This window comes from Papaver somniferum, chromosome 2 (assembly GCF_003573695.1).
Source record: "Papaver somniferum cultivar HN1 chromosome 2, ASM357369v1, whole genome shotgun sequence".
Taxonomy (NCBI): domain Eukaryota; kingdom Viridiplantae; phylum Streptophyta; class Magnoliopsida; order Ranunculales; family Papaveraceae; genus Papaver; species Papaver somniferum.
Window position 1 is genome coordinate 161,732,376 of NC_039359.1, and position 14,723 is coordinate 161,747,098.

General features: G+C 37.1%; 1 long non-coding RNA gene across 1 annotated transcript; it reads left to right on the forward strand.

The window, feature by feature from the left end:
* Positions 1-5,422: 5,422 nt before the first annotated feature.
* Positions 5,423-8,167, forward strand: LOC113349594. The gene is made up of 3 exons (XR_003360288.1): positions 5,423-6,790; positions 7,394-7,473; positions 8,019-8,167. It is a non-coding gene; the product is annotated as an uncharacterized LOC113349594 (long non-coding RNA).
* Positions 8,168-14,723: the final 6,556 nt, after the last annotated feature.

A 14,723-nucleotide genomic window follows, 5' to 3' on the forward strand; every position in this document is an offset into this window, starting at 1 on the left:
CTTGGTTGAAGAGGTCCTTGACTGGCGGTAAGGAATTTCATGTTGAGACTCAGTCCCCAAGTGTGGTTTACGTGGTTCTATCTTGTATGCTCGATGGGTTTACCATAATAAAGGTATCGCCATCTAGCCTCCATACTGGTGATCCTATTACTTATCCATGGGTAAATAAAACATGCAGAAGTTTGGATTACCTTTGTACATAGTTGTCGTTTTTATGGTGAAGCTCTGGATGGTATCAATAAAAGAGAAGCAATGGTTATTGGCAGCAACCGTGATCAGAAGAGACTGCGTTTTTTATGGGAACAAAACAGGTCGGCTGGAGCTTGGATGGCTACGGTCACGATCCTTGACAGGGAACGGTGGTGATTAATGGCACAAATCTTGGCAGGGGAGAGTGGTGGTGTTCGTGGGCTTTGGTAACCATATCCATGAATCTTGGATGAGCGAAGAAGCATAAGTAGTAGTAGCCACGTCCACGAGCTTTAGGCGAGCATAGGCGGTGATGCTAGCCATGACCATGAATATTAAAAGGCTTTGATCGGCCGTTATGACCCAAAGGATGAGTTTTTTCCTTTCATATAACTTACATATTTGATTTTTATTTCTCCTTCTATTATTTCCCCTCTTCTTTTTTTTTGGTGAAGCAACTCCTCTCTGATTCCCTGACGGAAGCTCTCCTATTGTTGCTTGCCTAATACGACATGGTTGAGGGATGCAAATATGTCTTGACGCTGCGCTTTAGAGAAATACAGAATCTCATATAAATGCTCCATCGTGGACTGTACAGTTTTGTTGACGGAGTCCCCAGAAATCTTGTAGCTCCTGACGGGAAGAGGATCTCTGTGGACTCCCTCAGTTCTTAGTTGAAGTTCTCCTGCATCCACCTTCTCTTTGAAAATGCGCTTCAATTTGTTACAATCGCTGGTGGGGTGATTGACGAACCTATGGTAACGACAACATTTTGGATTTTCCATTTCTTCTTCGGTTGGAGAAAGTATGGTAGGAGGTAGCTTGATGACGCTATCTTGAAGCCACGCTTCTATGAGTTTGATTACCTCTTCAATTGGACACGGGAAGATTAGAGCAGCGTCTCCAGTTTCTTGTTGTTGTGCAGGCGTCTTAGTCGCAACTTTCCGGGTTTGAGTTGTCTGCTGCGATAGTGCCGCATGTTTCGGTTGTTGATAGCCATTCCCTAGATGCATTATCTTTCCATCCTCACTAGAGATTGACTGGAGGTTGGATAATTTTTTGGAAGGACGCTTGCTTTCCTGAACATCTTTACGAGCTTCTTCATTCTGGGATGGTTCGGATCGATTGAGTAAAGCAGCAGCAGATCTCTTAGCAGCTTCAGATGCAATATGGGAATTGATATTTTCCAGGAAGGATGCACATAATGAAATCACCTTTTCATTGAGAGGACTCTGATGAGAACGTGATAAATCCCACGAGTCTTCTTTCTGAGCTTGAGGAAACATCTCTCGATCTTCATGAGCAGACAAGTTAGGTTGGTGGCTACCTTTCCATTCAACGTGACCATAGGCTTCATTGTCCTCACCAGGAATAGGAATATGAATCTTTGAATAAGGACTACTACCATCAGTATTGATCCAAAACGAATTGTTGGTGTTGTTTCCTCCAAAATGAATTCATGTTGGTTCCTTTGATAGTTCATCCGTGAGGACTTTCAAAAGCGTAAATACTTCGTTCTGTGTCTTGAAAATAGTAGCTTTCTTCCAGAAAATATAATTCAAGATTTTCGTCAAATCGTGAATAGTTGTCACATATCGAGACCCCTTGGCCTCGACAAGGGTTTTGAATGAAAGAACGGATTCAGGAATAATATGTGGAGTATTGTCAGTGCTAGGAGAAGTAAAATTGGGATTGGGGGTTTCTGAACCATTCCTAAGATCAACCATCTTGAGAAATTTAAGAAATTGAAAATGGAATAGGGAAAATGATTTTTTGCAACCGAGAGATTAATCTCCCAATGTGGTCGCCAGTTGTTTTGGGATAAAAACTGATTCTGCTGTTTTTGGTAAATTTGGGTGTGTTTATGAGAAACGAATTAAAACCCTAAACAAATACACTGCACGGGAGTACTTTTAGATTCGAGAGATCAATCTATAAGACTCTGGCCTAAACCAAGAAATGGCCGTTCCAGATTCAATTCGATCACAAAGTGAAGGATAAGGGTTGATCTTAGCGAGGGAAGCGAAGAAGGTGTTTGAGATCAGAATGTTGAATTATGAAGGTGTGGCTGTTTTATGACTTGTATCAGAACATGGTTTTTGGATACCTGTGTTGATAACAGTTGTGTTTTGTTGAAATAGGTTGAAATCCTATTTATACAAGTCATTAAGCGCACCTTGATCTCGTAGGAAGTGGAGGAAGTTAAGTAGTGGAGAACTGGGGTTGTGTGAAAGGTGGTGATCATCACGTTTCCATTATGAGGGAAGACTGGTCACCTTTCACCCACTATTCTCTGTTAACTGTCCGTCCTTTCCTGACACTTTCTCGTAATGGGCGTGTTACACGCCGCTCGCCGTAAACTACCAGACCAATACCCCAGTAAACATCCCCCAGTTTGTGACATGTTTGATGTCTCGAGTAAATGGGTCAAGTCGTGAGATAGTGTTTTTGGGTCAAATAACAAAATTATTTGTGGAATAAATATTTATAAAGCATTGTATATAATCGATGTATATAAAGCATCGCTTTTAAACAAGCATCTGAAAATAATCGATGTTCATGAAGCATCATTGTTTTCCAGCTCGTCTAAGTTAGTGTCGGAGCTTAGTGTCTTAAAAGGAGCATGACCGTCCTCTTTCAGGGAGTTGGTAGGAGCTACGCACTCATCCGAAGGAGTGGACGCTCATGACCTATAGGAGAGTGGAGACTGGTAGCCATTCTAAAATCATATCGGTCGATCTGGACTGCTAAAATCGGCTAGCCAAGTTGAGTGGCTTAGACGATTTGCGGCAGTTAATGACTGTTGTTGAATCATACAAGTAGCGTGAATGGCCACTTTTGAGTGATCGTTCGGGGCCATATGGGCGATCCCTGGCCTGGCCGATCGCTCCTCATGGAATAGGGGTGGCCAGTGATCACAGTGTTACCCTGTTGTTCATCTAGAATTTGATCTAAGCCGTCCGACTAAGCTAGCGAAGTTGCGGCCACCCTAGCATTGGGCCAATCGATTTGTGGCGTTTGCCATTGATTTGGACAACCCGATTAGGTATACGCACATATGGGTTGCTGGTGAGTGTACAAGCATATCGTTGGCCTCTGAAATTATATCTAGGCCATCCGACTAGGCTGGCGAAGATGGATGGTCGTGATCGATTTGCGGCAGTTGCGTAACGCCTCTTATTCAATTTATTTTTTATAAGCGCGTGATCGCCCTACTTTGGGAAAACGGTTCGACATGCTTCTAGATCGCCGCATGTAGTTCGATCAGCTGGGAATGGAGATGAGCCGTCGGTAATCACGTTGGCGCCTCTTTGATCGTCCGAAACACGATCTAAGCCGTCCAAATTGGCTAACTAAGTTGGAAGGATGTGATCGATTTGCGACAGTACCATGCTGCCGCAACGCAAACTAGGATTTTCAAAACAGTGCGTCCATCCTAGTTTGATCAAGCGGTTTGATGCGCTCTTGGATTTCCATGAGCAAGTGGATCGACCAAGGACGGAGTTAGGTCGCCGGTGAACAAACCAACACCCTTTTGATCATTCGAATGAAGATCTAGACCGTCCAATTAGGCCATCTAAGTTGGGCAGATGTGATGAATTTGAGACCGTTATGGTCGGTCTTGGCTCGTTTGAGCTCTTTTTCAACAACGCGATCATACATGTTCTGGCTAACGTTTGAGGGTGTTGCGATTGAACTAAATGGATTCTGACCGGCTAGGATGTTAGAGGGTCTGCCGATGGTCATCATGATGATCGCCTAGTTCCGCTAGGAGTAAGCTAGACTTGTTGAATTGCGTGGCCAAATCGTGTAGCCGTTATCGCTTTTTAATACTGATATGGACAGTCTAGATTTTCCTTAAGGAATTTTAATGCGTCGATCGAGCTAAATTTTAAATAAAATAAAAGTGTATCTCTTTGTCAGAGAGTGGTGTATCGTATGTGAGTGTTTTCATGCAGGTCTCAATACTGACACTTCGAGAGATTCATGCTACTCCGCTGCGAGTGAACATTAATCGTCATGTCATGCCAATATTGAGAGTTCATCTGGGGAACATAGCATAGGAAAATATTAGGCAGGCTCCGGCATTAGTGAGTAATGCAGCTAGGCGCTTAAGCACTCACTAGGCTCTATACTAGTGAACAATTCCTCTAGGAGCTTGAGTTTCAATATAATACGAAGAGAGACATAGGCACTCATCAGATTCTGATATATTCTCCAAATTCCCTGCAGAATATAAATATATCAAGGTCTACTACTTCTGATGCCGGGTCAGGTAGACATACTTATACAGTTTTCGTCGTAAGCTAAAAACCACCATCAACACCTTTTAGCAATCCTTGTTTTTGAGACAATTTTACACTTTGTCTTATTTTTCCCTTTACCATTAGATGATTTTTCCACATCGGAAGACATCCATTTTCAAAATTGTTAAATCACTAATAGAGGAAGAGGGAACCAAATTAACAAATAGTGCAATATTAGTTGTTTCCTCTTCCTATGAGTCATTTGAATCAGAGGTCTCGTCTAGAGTTACAGCTAATGCCTTTCTCCCAGTGTATTTCCTAAGATTAGGACAGTCTTTAGCCATATGACTAAAACCTTTACACTTAAAGCACAAAGGCTGATATTCATCATTTTCTTTTTGATCTTTCTTGTTCTTGACAGGAAATTGATCATGAGGTCGAGAAGATTGATGAGCATATTTTATAAATCTCTTATTTCTCTTTTTTAAGAGATCTCGAAATTGTCTAGTGATTAATGATAATGACTGTTCAATTTCATCATCAGAATCTTCTGCGCAGTTCATCAGAATCATCTATCAATCTATCTTTCTCTATTGGAGATTTTGGAAGTTTTGCAGCTTTAAAAGCAATTCTATTAGGACCCTCAAGCTCGTCAACGCAATTAGACTGGTCAAGAGACGTTTAACCGATAATAACTCGATTAGTTTAATACGAACGTTAATTAATATGTATTAATCTAACAAAGATTTAGATACCAAACTAATATCACTAGATATATCTCGGGAAGTTATGTGGAATGGGCTACTCGAACGTGCCAATCGGATACCGGATGAAGAAGATATCTTTGGATGAGTATGAATGGCAAAATTGTAATTTCACATCAAAATCGCCTGCCTTCCCTTAGCCTCTGGTCGGGTGGCTTTAGCAATTTTCGGTCGGCCTTATCTAACCAGATTGGGAATAGAAACTTATTCCTCTCTGATTCATTCTCTTTCTTTCTCTTTCTTCTATTCTCTGCTCTGCTCTTTTCTATTCTTCAGTCGAGCGCTGGTTTGAGAAACAAATCGGAGATTAGGAGGTCGTATAAAGAGCACATGGGTTGTACAGATTGTTGATAGTGTTGAAGTTAATTCGAGTTCAGGATGAAGAAGATAGAGTTGCTACTGTTAACCGGAGTTAGGGTTTTAAATTTGAGATGAAGAAATCAAGAGTAATGAATGAATCAGTCGAGAACCTTGATGTTTATTGATGGTGTTGTTGATGCAAAAGGTTAATTCAACTCATATAAGGTAAATCAGAATTCAGAAATTAGGGTTTGTTATAAGTTTGTTTAGAAGTTCGATTAGAAAGATGAATAAATGAATAAGATGAAATTAGAGAGGGGTTTTATCCGAATTAGAGTTTGAGATTGAAGATTAGCTTGAAATTGACAGTTAAGGTTTGGGTCGGTTTTAAGGAAGATTTGGGATTTGAATTGAGAGTAGTTAAGAACTGTTGGTGATGATGAAGACTGTGGGTTTAGTTAATTTAGGTTTTCTATGGAGGTGGCTGGTGAAACAACAATTAAGAGGATGCTGGTATTTGGGTAAGTTCTGAGTTGTTGAAATTTGAATATTTGTTTTGAACTGATTGTATAGTTGAGTTATGGAATTGGTGTTATTGTTGAGCATGCTAAATCTAGGGGAAAAGAGATTGTGTCGTGGAATGCAGGGAAAGGATTGTTTATACTGAAGTTGAATTGGATCTTACGGAGTTTTAGTTTCAGTTTTATTGTGAAATTGAGAAGTTGGACTTTTAAGTGAATTACAGGGGGTGTTGTTGATTGAAGTTGATTAAGAAGTATTGGATAGAAGTTGAATTGAATGTTAATGTGGATATGCAGTGACAGTATTGCTCCAGGAAGTGATAACGTTGTTTTGCAGATGTAGATAAGTGAGTTGGTGATTAGGAGTGAAGATCACAGGTGGTTGTAGTGATGCTGAAATGAGAATTGCAGTTTATAGATGAACTGAGTTGAGATGAATTTTGGAGAATGAAGCTAATAAGATAGTGATGCTGAGAGTTGCAGTTGATGCTAATTGAGCTGTTGGTGGAGACAATGAAGAGCTGGCAGAGATGTTAATGTTTTAGAGAAGTGTTTAGAGGTTGAATATAATTAGGATTTGAAATGTGTATGGGTTGAAGATTACAGTTGGGGGTAGTGCTGAGTTGAGAATGAAGTTGCAGGTGTTATGAGTGATTATCTTAAAAGTGTAGGAGCTGCAGTTGTGTTAGTGATTGAGCTAGGTTGATATGTAGTGGTAGATGTAGAGTTATTGATGGTCTTGGTGAAGGCTTACATCCTCTACCTAAAGGTAAGTTGTAATTGTATTTGTAACTTGATTATGAAGTTGTTTGAATTAATAGAATGTATAGTAGTTGTATGAATTTCTGCTCTTGAAACTTTAGTGTATTAGTCATCCCTGTCAAATAATTGACTGATTTAATATTAGTTGACTCATTAGTCTGTCCGAGTTAACTCAGTGACCTGACCAGACCCTGACTTGTTGACCTAGACCATTGACCATGGACTTTGACTTGACCCTGACTTATGTTGACCTTTAGTCGACCTGTGACCGTTAGTCTAACTGTTAGTGACCGTTATTTGATTCAGTTGGACCAGGCCTTGAGTTAATGGGCTTGTTAGTGGACTTGGGCTTAGAGTTAATTTTCTTAATGAACATGAATTAGACCCTTATGGTCTGAATTATCCTTTGGTCCCTTATACAAAGTTGTATATCTTCTCATGATTTAGCTATACAATCAACCTAATTGGAATAGTAAACTCTTAGTTAGGTTAAAGTTACAGAATGAAAAGGTGTAAAGTCATAAATGGACTTAGAACTATTAGATAGACTTATATGATTCTTGTGTGAGCCATTTTGGTTATATTCTTAGAGTTCTTGTGTGATTAACAGTTAGTTATTAACAACGATCGATTCAAGGACGAACCGTAGATCGTGGATCTCGAGGTAGGCGTGCCTTGTCATCAAAAGAGGTGGGAATACTTTTAATTCTTTTGAAACCATTGTTGTTTCGTTTACAAAAGTTTATGTTTTCCAAACTCATGTATTTACAGTCTGTGCATTTCATGCTTTGTTTAGTATGTATTATGATAGTTCTGTTGATTCTTTTAATCTTTCCATGGTTTGGAAAGGACTTGTAATGTTTTGTTGTCGTCATGAATTGTTTTGGGAAATAAGAATTTCCACCTGTGGTATATAGGATATGATCCTTCACATTTATACCTAGAGATTTTATGATATATTGGTCGGCATTTTGCGATTTCGGAATTGTCGATATCAATACTTACGATTAGATGTGGATTTGCGAGTCCGGAATTGCACAACCATTGTATACATTGTTTGACGAAGGAGTTTGTCCGTATACATGTTTGAGTATTACCAATGACTTAGTCACATTGTTGTTTGGGTAAAACATGTATTGTTTTCCAAATCTTGCTCATGATTCCTTTAAAGTTGAATGTTATTCCTGCTGGGCACCCCTTTTAGGGATGATGTGCTCACCCATTCCCACTTTCAGTTTCAGAGACAGATCAGAGTTGCGCAGCGAAATCTCCGAGAAGTTGACTTCGTTAGTTGGTTGTATTCTGATATGTTTATTATGTTGTATATTCTATTTTGTAAACCAAATGAAGATTATATATGTATCATTTGAGAGAAGTTCTTGTATATATATTTCTGAGCGGGGTTAGTTTTGGGTTAAGTTTTTGTTAGCAGATTTCTTAATTGAAAGTTTAAATATTTGATTTAGATTCGTAGTGCCTCTTTATTTAGTTAATCCCTTGGATTAGTCAGCTGCTAGCTTAAGGGGCGCTACAAATTCCTTTAGCTTGAATAAACTGTGATTCATGATCAAAGATCTTTAACTTTCCAACGAGTGTTCTTATTGAAAGTGTTGAAAGATTATTTGCTTATATGATTGCATGCTTCTTAGATTTGTATCTAGATGGCAACGATTTGAGAATTTTGCACACTATATCTTTTCATAAATAGTCTTTCCAAGAGAGAAATAAGCATTAACTATCTCATACAGTTTAATATGAAACTCATCAAAAGTGTCGTTATCATCCATTCGAAGGTTTTCTCAATCAGAAGTGAGAGTTTAAAGTCTAGCTTCCTTTTCAGATGTGTTACCTTCTAATAAGATCTGAAGGTTATCCCAAGCTTCCTTTGAAGTTTGACATGTTGATACATGATGTTCTAGATCACGGCTTACAACATGTATAATAACATTCGAACCATCTGAATTCTACTTTGCAAAAGCCTTGCTTGTATAATCCACCAAGTGTTTAACTCGGTTTATGAGTTTTCTACTTTCGGGCGATTATAACCATCGAAGACTAATAACCAAGTATTAAAGTCTCGTGATTGAAAAAAAGATCTCATAGAAAATTTTCATCATAGATAGTTTGTTCCGTCAAATCTTGGCAGTATGTTAACTAAAGTCAATTCATGTGAATTCGAGTTCATTTCTCATAGGTTGGATCACACTAAACACGGATTGTTAGATCTTCTAGAGCACTGCTCGTCCAAACTCGCATGTGTTGCTATCTTAAGCATGTTTGTCAATGTTAGTGATCAAAACTATAAGTATTGATTTTTATCCTATTTATAGATGTCTCGGACTAGGACATAGATTGTGTAGTTGAGCATTATACTTCATGGTGTCCATCATTTGAAGACGAAGAACTACTAAGCGGAGCTTGTGGAACTTCATCAACAAAAGGTATGTGGAGACTGAAACTCATCTATCACTTGGAAAGTCTATTTCTACTATATCTCCTATATTGAGACATAAGTCGTATTACGATATAGTTTTCTATTATACACATTTGAGATTTCGAGCTGAGTTTAACTCGCTTTGATGTTAATAGTGTGTGAAAACGGTTATTTTCATCCTCTAAGAAAGTTTCAATGATTGAAATAAGAGTTTAGAACACTTAATCAAATTAATCGAAAACAAAAGATAAAACGCAATTATCTAGTTTCCCACCAACGGTACTAATAGAGCTTTTCAATCCCAAAGAAGAATTTAAACTGAGCGGACGTAAGATATTTCGCCTAATTAGGTTACTCTCCTCTCCGAATAGGCGCCTTCACCAACAACACAGCCGAGGAAGTTTGTTGTCACGAATGATTAGTTTTCTAGAAATGCAAACTTCAAGTATTTATAGACAAGGAAGTTTGGACACCAAGGAATTTTCAAAACCGAAAATATTCTCAAGATATGCAATAAAGTCCAGATTCGGTTTTCATAATTCTTGGAAATGCTCTGTCCAAAATAATGACCGAAAATCTCTTTGGAAAATCTCTAACTAGTAAATGCACATTACTAATTCTCATTTTACTAAAATAAAACTAACAACCTTAATTAGAGATTCTTAACTTATTTATGTTTCGATCCTAGGATTCTCTTCCTTTAGCTATTAAGGAATAACTTTGAACAATTAAAGATAAGCGTTATTGCACATGTTCAAAGTATGTCGACATCCTTACTTTTTAAGTCCTTTTTCATACTTACAATCTTGAAGCCGATTTGCCACACTTCCAAACAATTTTAGAATTGGTTCATCTGACTTTCAAGAACCATGTGATTGATCAAGAACACTCAATCACAAATCATGGGTTTAACGGTTCTACCAAAACAAGTTTCGGTTCTACCTCCATGTGAGTACTGTGCATATTCACACTAGCTTTCCAAAATTAGGTTGACTAGGTACTAGTATCTCTTCCCCACATATATATGGTATCTAACTTGTATGTGTTGCACATGTTCATAGGATCAGTTCCCCCTTGACTAAAAACGTGTTGCACATGTCCATAAGATCGGTTCCCCTTTCTGCTATAAACTTGTTGCACCTCATACAAGGATCAATTTCCCTTTGTGATATGTTGCACCTCTTACTAGGATCAGTTCCCCTTTACCCAGAGTTGGTCTTAGACAAATCACAAACTCGATCATACCATCTCAGGTGATTACTTAAGATCGGTTTCACTAATAAAAGTCATACCAATACATAAGTTAGGCCTTTGTGAATAGTTTACCAAGAACACAAACAAGTCATGAGCGGTTATACTAAATCACACATATTGGTTGTTCACAAGATATGCAATGAATAACAATACCAATAATGGCTGGAAATTTCCTTTTCGATTCACAAAACAAGTTCATGCATTTACTTCCTTAAAACACATGTAAAAATATTGTTTCCTAGGATGAAATCCTCACCTCATACCCATACATAATCAATAACATTCAAACGATTATGTCGATGTCTTATCTACAAAGTTTAATGGTTAAGCAATAAACCTCGTATTGTATTCCTTAAGACTATGTATATCTAGAGTTCAATCATGCTTCACAGTTTTGTTTCCAATATGCACGACTTGAAAGATACGTTAGGCAATGAAACAATTCAAGTCAAATATCACTAACCTCAAGTGGAAGGATGATGTTGTCGTTGTAGCTCCTTGCTTCTTCACTTATTCAAGTCTTCGCAATACTTGTAATGTCTCATATCCTAATACTTTCAAGCTAACCTATACGAAGTTGACTCTAGTACATAATCAAGCGACTCTTTAAATGAGTTTTGGTTCACTAAAATATGACAACCAATCTTGACATACCAACGTTTGGTGGGTTCAACCGAGCTATGCTCTAACTATCTCCCCCTTTGTCAATTTAGTGACAAAACTCTTACATCATATGAATAAACAAATTACAAGAATTCATTACAAATACGCTTGATTCCTGAATTCAACAGCACAAAAACCTGTATACATTCAATCCTTTAAATGTCGTTGTTGACATTATAATAACAAAGCTAATACTCCCCCTAAAGGTAAGATAGGTATATTTTCAATCCGCACGTCTTTGTTATTCACTTGATAATGATATGTTACTCTCCCTTAGTCTATGCTTTCACTCTTTCGTTAGATAAACGTTTAAGCACCATTATCCTTTCCTTTAGTGATACCAATCAATATAAAATCAATGACAGTATCACTTGTTTACTCCATATATATATTTCTCCCCTTTTTTGTCACAAAATGACAAAGAAACGAAAAAAATAAAGGACAAACCGAAAAGAATCTTACAAATCTCAAAATAGACTTTGCAACCTATAGAGTTAAGCACGAGGGTTCGACACACCATTTTTGATAACTAATATCAAAACCGAAACTACAAGTATTTTTATTTTGATATGTTACCAAGGAAATAATTGCCCGAAGAAATTTTTCCTAATAGTTTAGCAAACCAAAAATCAACTAAGCACTTTAGTTCCTTTGCTAAACCGATTGTACAAACACAATCACTTTGTTCGATAAGACCAAAATAAATATAACTCTATTTTTCTCATCAGCTTCTAATTACCCATATAACTTAGACCTTTAACTTTTAAACAAGACAATTACTAGCTTAGTTAACTAGCATTTCTTGTTAAGGCATTCGACTAGACTTGAATAAGATAAACCTCCACTTTGATAAGTCTAACTAAGATCAGAATTAACTTAGTTTCTCTTGTACGAAATCGGATTGGACTAAACAATTCATCCCGTAAACTTTTTTGTTCGTTAAGCCATAAACAATTCATAGAAACCAAATAAATCAACTTGCATAATTGTTCACCTCAAACGGAAGCAATTGAAACAACATAGACATTAAAGCACCGCAACTGCACCGAAATTTTGTAAGCCTAAATAATTGATACCACACAATAAAGCAAGATAACAGTATCTTTTCTTAACCGGAAACAATTGAATCACACACACATCCATACACAAATAATGGAATAAAACATCAATTGTACTGAATTTTTTTTAAGCAAAAGCAATAAATATATGAAATAAAATCAGGCTTTTCTTAAACAGGAAAACAATTAACTAACAAAATTGTTACCTCAAATTTCACATCCACTTCTCCAATATGTTTGCATCTTCGTCCAGGGAGAATTGATATCGAAATATCATTATGTTGTCATCCTTGTACAAAACAAAAGAATAACAACAACCAACCTTTACCAGAGAAAGGTTGACAATCAGTTTTAACAATTGCAAGCAAAAGTTGAAAACCGCCGAAACACATATGCTTTTATGCTAAACCAAAACCGATTCAACATATTTTGAATTTTTCACATATTGTTTCTACCAGAACCCCTCATGATCCTTTGATAAAGCCTATCAACATGGGCTAGAACTTAATCCTGCTAAATCAAAAAGTCACCCAAACCATAAGGGTTCACAACATTATGAGATCGAATATCAAGGTTAGAAAACCGAAATCAAACATTCCATAAACACAAATTCAATACACCATAAATATTCAATAAAGAATCAAGTATTGCAATTACCTCTATCTTGTAGGGAATTGAGTTGCGAAAACAATGCAAAAAGAATGAGGTCATTCCGAGTTCGGACGAAAATGGACAAAACAGTTTTACACTTATTTATATGGGGACCTCTCACTAGGATCGGTTCCCCATATTACACCTATCACTAGGATAGGTACCCCAAGTGTTACTTGTGACGGATCACAACACTAAACTGTTTTTGACATAACTTTTGCATACGTTGTCTGAATTCAGTGATTTTTGGCTCGTTTTAACCGTAAAAACAAGAGCTACACATATATGATCAGTAGATATCAACATCACAAACTCACAATTACCGTTTCTATTAAAACCTCAATTATAGTTAGATAAAGTATGAGTATAGAAGAAAAGAAATCTCCTAAAGATGTTAATTAGTCATATAATAACCGAGAGATCGTGTGCTCAATTTCATGTGCTTCCTCACCTTTCAAAATATTGAGCACTAAGATGAGTATGCACATTCTAACACAACTAGGTTGTGTTGAGTTGATCCTTGTCTTGTTCGTCACGAGTGACTAAGACAGAATCATCATTCTTGACCTCTTGCTTGGTTTGTTTTCTCTTTTTCCATCTCTTGTATTTCTTCTTTGACTTGTAATGAAGAGTGTCATTATCACAACCTTTACTAGTACAAGAGATTTCAGACATAATGTCTTTCTTTAGCCTTTCAAGAAGACTCTTGTAATTATTATCACGAATAATTAACAGCTGAGAGTCATTCTTGTGACTAACTTTTGGTACCTTCTTGTGTATAGAGGACCTCGGGACCCATTTAGAGTTGGGTTTCGCAGGAGCAGCCTTATCCTTCATACCATTAGGATCATTGTCCTTTTGAATATTTTGCGAAACACCCTTTCTCCAATTTGGAACATCAGATCTTGTCTTTGCATTTACAAAGTTATCTCTCTTTCTATATTCAGGCCTTTTATGAGATGACCTTGTCGAATGATATGCAAAATTTGAACTATCATTATAATAATTCTTTTGCCTAAACTTAGGACAATAACGATCTGAGTTATTATGAGGAGAAAACTTAGCCAATTCGTTTGATACAAAAGAAAGTACATCTTGCATCTTACGAACTTTGGATCCCCATTGAAGTGTCCTTTATTACCACAATAATAACAATACTTAGTATAAATATACGAAGTATGAGTTTTGATGTTACCTTTTTGTGGATCCTCTTACATTGGAGCTCGACGAGTTTTCTTCTTCTTCTTCTTCTTATTTTTGTTCTTCTTATCTTTGTTCAACGTTGTTGCTTTCTTGACATTAGCAGAAATTCCTTCTTTGATTACTGCTGGTTGAACACTATTCTTAGGCTTGACAGACTTTTCTTCTTTACAAGAAATATGAGCATCTTTGTCATCAGCGGAAGCCTCTGGTTGAGAAGAATTAGTAGCTTTAACAAATTTTACCTCTTTGTTAATATTTGAAGCATTTATTCCCGTATATCCCAATCCTCGTGTATCACGATGATTTCTACTTGCTTCTAACATTGAGGTTAAATTGTTTGAGCTGACATTGAACTTTTTAAGTTCCAAAATTTCTTCTTCCAATGTCTTGATTTTATCAAGAGCACCATCTAGATCAGCCTTAAGATGTTTTTCTCGTGAGAGATATACACCTTCTTTCTCTTCAAAACTCTTTGGTTTAGAAATAACCCTTGCTTCAAATTCAACAAGTTTCTTTTTCGACAAAAAGAGATCTCTTCGAAGATTTTCACATTCTAATTTCTTAGAATTTAGATCGTATGTACGATATTTAAGAAAATAATCACTGGTGCGGAAACCCGTATAACATCTTTTAAAAACCCTCCTCAGTTTCTTGCTCTCACGACAAATAGGAGTCAT